The sequence below is a fragment of the Triticum urartu genome, chromosome 5, assembly GCF_003073215.2.
Source record: "Triticum urartu cultivar G1812 chromosome 5, Tu2.1, whole genome shotgun sequence".
In the NCBI taxonomy this organism is placed as follows: Eukaryota; Viridiplantae; Streptophyta; class Magnoliopsida; order Poales; family Poaceae; genus Triticum; species Triticum urartu.
Window position 1 is genome coordinate 247,068,671 of NC_053026.1, and position 5,407 is coordinate 247,074,077.

Sequence of the window (5,407 nt, forward strand, 5' to 3'; positions counted from 1 at the left end):
TTTTTGTGTTATATAGTTTATATTAAGGTGATAAAATTGACAACCTAAGTATACGCGTAGGACTTATAAACTGAAACGGAGGTAGTAGTAGGAATGCGGTTAAGTAGGTAGGTTTAATGCATGCAAAATTCAATTATGGGCTCGGCTGAAATATACTTATTTTGGAACAATTTGATCCCTTTTTTCACTCTGGATGTTTGTCTAGCAGTTTTGTGAATTCTGTAATCATACTTTTTTTGCGGGAAACTGCAATCATCTCTATTACTATTAAAAGAGCAAACTTAGACCCTATTCGAAGACCCGCCACTTCACCACTCCGCTCCCGGAGCTGGAGTTAAAAAGCACGGAGCTGGGAAATAGATGCTCGGCAGCTCCTCGTATTCTTAGGAGCTGGAGTGACTCCGAACAAGGCCTTAAGTTCCCCTAAAATCACCCCACAAAGTGTACATAGGTTAACCAGGATCCTTCGATCTGATACAAGTAACAAAATCTGAGAGTCAATATTACTTTGTGTTCTGTCTCCCCCATCGAACGGCTAGGAGCTGGAGTGACTCCAAACAGGGCCTTAAGTTCCCCTAAAACCACCTCACAAAGTGTACACAGGTTAATCAGGATCCATCGATCTGATCCAAGTAACAAAATTTAAGAGTTAATATTACTTTGTGGTCCGCCTCCCCATCAAACGGTGCACAGGAAATGTTCTGCCACCGTCTACCAATTGCGCAATGGGTCCGTGATATCCCTTCCCACGATCCCTCCTCTCGGCCGCCCCCTTGCCAGTGCTCTCCTCTTCCGGCCTCTGTCCACGCACGCCGCTGCTGGTGCTCCATGTCTGTCGCAGGAGCCGGCTCATCTGACAAGGAGATTGGACGCCCCCGCTGCCGGCGCGCCATGTCTCCGCCGCAGGAGCCGCCTCATCTAACGAGGAGATTGAACGCCCCTGCCGCGAGCGCTCCATGTCTGCCGCAAGAGCCGCCTCATCTGACGAGGAGATTGGACGCCCCGCTGCCACTTTAGAAATCGATGAATTGCCGCCGCTGTTACTCCACATACGAGGATCGTGAGTACAATATTCAGCTACCACACATCGGGGGCGCAAGAATCAACACAAGATGATGTGATGCGGAGCATTCTACGGACATCACCATGTCAAGAGTCCGTTTGGCAAGTGACATGTGCGACATCTACTTCACATACATAAAGGTGAATCATCTCCTTTACACGTGCTCACTTGACCCCTTTGAGGATGGTATACTACTTGACATTCCTCTCGTGTGCATGCATAGGTATTGTCGGAGCTTCATGGATGACGAGGAGGAGTGCAAGCGCCAAGGAACACCTACACCATCCGCGAGGGAAGCATGGAAACGAAGATGGAAGAAGACGGAGCTGTAGAGTCTATAGTGGCCGGACGACCGGAAACCACCGGACGTCCGACACTACAGGGCCCGGACGGCCGAGCGCACCCGGATGTCTGACACATCCACACCCAACCGACCAGAAGGACGGATGCTGCCAACTACAGCGCCCGGATGACCGCCAACCTCCGGACGTCCGACAAGTCCCAGTCATCGGACGACCGACGTCTGATACGTCTCCAACATACCTATAATTTATGAAGTATTCATGCTGTTATATTATCATTCTAGGATGTTTTACAATCATTTTATAGCAACTTTATATCATTTTTTGGGACTAACCTATTGACATAGTGCCCAATGTCAGTTGCTGCTTTTTGCTTGTTTTTTACATCACAGAAAATCAATACCAAACGAAGTCCAAACACAGCGAAACTTTTTGAATAATGTTTATGGACCAGAAGACACAACTTGGGCCAAAGAAGTACAAGAGGGGTGCCCCGAGGGGGGCACAACCCACCTGGGCACGCCTGGGGGCCTAGGCGCGCCCTGGTGGGTTGTGCCCACCTCGGTGGCCTCTCGCACCGCCTCTTCTGTTGGGGAACGTAGTAATTTAAAAAAATTCCTACGCACACGCAGGATTATGGTGATGCATAGCAACGAGAGGGGAGAGTATGTCTACTTACCCTCGTAGACCGAAAGCGGAAGCGTTTATCAACGTGGTTGATATAGTCGTACACCTTCACGATCCGTCCCGATCAAGTACCGAACGTACGGCACCTCCGTGTTCAGCACACGTTCAGCTCGATGACGTCCTCGCCTTCTCGATCCAGCAAGAGGGGCGAAGTAGTAGATGAGTTCCGGCAGCACGACGACGTGGTGACGGTGTTGGTGAAGAACAATCTTCGCAGGGCTTCGCCCAAGCGCTACGAAAACTATGAAGGAGGATAAACTAGAGGGGACGGGGTTGCCGGCACACGACTTGGTGTTTCTTGATGTGTCTTGGGTGCTAGCCCTATCCCTCTATTTATATGTTGAGACTTGGGGTCGAAACTTGGAGTAAAAGCCTCCACAAAGTCAGTTTCACCCAAAAGGCAAGAGTCCTTCTCGGACTCCAGGACCAGACGCCAGGGTTCCTGGCGTCTGGACCCAGACGCCAGGGCTGGACTCCGCAAAACTTCCTTTTGCGCTTTCCAAAAACCTTGTGGCTTTCCCCTTTGGCCAAAATAAAGTGTTCTCGTACCCAAACATTTCGGGAAAGATCCGAAACCCCTTCCGGTGAATTTCGGAACCCTTTCGGAGACCAAACACTATTATCCCATATATCAAACTTTATCTTCGGACCATTCCGGAGTTCCTCGTCATGTCAGTGATCTTATCCGGAACTCCGAACAACATTTGGTTACCAACATACATAACTCATAAATACTATATCGTCAACGAACGTTAAGCGTGCGGACCCTACGGGTTCGAGAACTATGTAGACATGACCGAGACACTTCTCTGGTCAATAACCAATAGCGGAACCTGGATGCCCATATTGGCTACTACATATTCTACGAAGATCTTTATCGGTCGAACCGCATAACAACATATGTTGTTCCCTTTGTCATCGGTATGTTACTTGCCCGAGATTCGATCGTCGGTATCTCAATACCTAGTTCAATCTCGTTACCGGCAAGTCTCTTTACTCGTTCCGTAATACATCATCCCACAACTAACTCATTAGTTACAATGCTTGCCAGGCTTATAGTGATGTGCATTACCGAGTGGGCCTAGAGATACCTCTCTGATGATCGGAGTGACAAATCCTAATCTCGAAATACGCCAACTCAACAAGTACCTTCGGAGACACCTGTAGAACACCTTTATAATCACCCAGTTACATTGTGACGTTTGGTAGCACACAAAATGTTCCTCCGATAAACGGGAGTTGCATAATCTCATAGTCATAGGAACATGTATAAGTCATGAAGAAAGCAATAGCAACATACTAAATGATCAAGTGCTAAGCTAACGGAATGGGTCAAGTCAATCATATCATTCTCCTAATGATGTGGTCCCGTTAATCAAATGACAACTCATGTCTATGGTTAGGAAACTTAACCATCTTTGATTAATGAGCTAGTCAAGTAGAGGCATACTAGTGACACTATGTTTGTCTATGTATTCACACATGTATTATGTTTTCGGTTAATACAATTCTAGCATGAATAATAAACATTTATCATGAAATAAGGAAATAAATAATAACTTTATTATTGCCTCTAGGGCATATTTCCTTCAGTCTCCCACTTGCACTAGAGTCAATAATCTAGTTCACATCGCCATGTGATTTAACACCAATAGTTCACATCACCATGTGATTAACACCCATAGTTCACATCGTCATGTGACCAACACCCAAAGGGTTTACTAGAGTCAATAATCTAGCTCACATTGCTGTGTGATTAACACCCCAAAAGTACTAAGGTGTGATCATGTTTTGCTTGTGAGAGAAGTTCAGTCTACGGGTCTGCCACATTCAGATCTGTATGTATTTTGCAAATTTCTATGTCAACAATGCTCTACACGGAGCTACTCTAGCTAATTGCTCCCACTTTTAAAATGTATCCAGATTGAGACTTAGAGTCATCTGGATCAGTGTCAAAATTTGCATCGACGTAACCCTTTACGACGAACCTTTTGTCACCTCCATAATTGAGAAACATATCCTTATTCCACTAAGGATAATTTTGACCGCTATCCAGTGATCTACTCCTAGATCACTATTGTACTCCCTTGCTAAACTCAGTGTAGGGTATATAATAGATCTGGTACACAGCATGGCATACTTTATAGAAACTATGGCTGAGGCATATGGAATGACTTCCATTCTCTTTCTATCTTCTGTCGTGGTCGGGCTTTGAGTCTTACTCAATTTCACACCTTGTAACATAGGTAAGAACTCTTTCTTTGACTATTCTATTTTGAACTACTGCAAAATCTTGTCAAGGTATGTACTCATTGAAAAAACTTATCAAGCGTTTTGATCTATCTCTATCGATCTTGATGCTCAATATGTAAGTAGCTTCACCAAGGTCTTTATTTGAAAAACTCCTTTCAAATACTCCTTTATGCTTTCCAGAAAATTCTACATTATTTCCGATCAACAATATGTCATTCACATATATTTATCAGAAATGATGTCGTGCTCCCACTCACTTTCTTGTAAATACAGGCTTCACCACAAGTCTGTATAAAACTATATGCTTTGATCAACTTATCAAAGCGTATATTTCAACTCTGAGATGCTTGCACCAGTCCATAGATGGATCGCTAGAGCTTGCACATTTTGTTAGCACCTTTAGGATTGACAAAACCTTCTAGTTGCATCATATACAACTCTTCTTTAAGAAATCCATTAAGGAATGTAGTTTTTGACATCCATTTGCCAGATTTCATAAAATGTGGCAATCTGCTAACATGATTCGGACAGACTTAAGCATCGCTACAAGTGAGAAAATCTCATCGTAGTCAACACCTTGAACTTTGTCAAAACCTTTTTCGACAAGTCTAGCTATGTAGATAGTAACACTACTATCAGCGTCAAAAACTACCACCAAACATGACAACAAAAGACATGGCAGGGATGCACACAAGATTCTTAACAAAAGACTAGCACTGAGCCACGACCAATTCATCCATTATGAGGTTCAAACAAGCATGACAAAAACGCAAATGCAAAACAGATTCCAGACTTAGTGAAATTAACACTAGTCTGAAATTTCAGATCACGAAGCCCTCTTCGGAGCAGCAAAACAACATGATACATGACCTGATTAAGACAAGTAAGAACATGGCATGGAGCTACTCAACAAGCTTAACAAAAGACCAAAGTGACCTGGGGCCAAAAGGGTTCACAAAATATACTAACGGGCACACGAACATAGCTAAAACACAATCAGTTTTCAGACAGTGAAAACTGAGACATGCTGAAATATAACTCACGAAGGCATGTAAACGAGCTCGATGCACTCACCACGGTGCAAGTCATGGTAAGGCAGGCA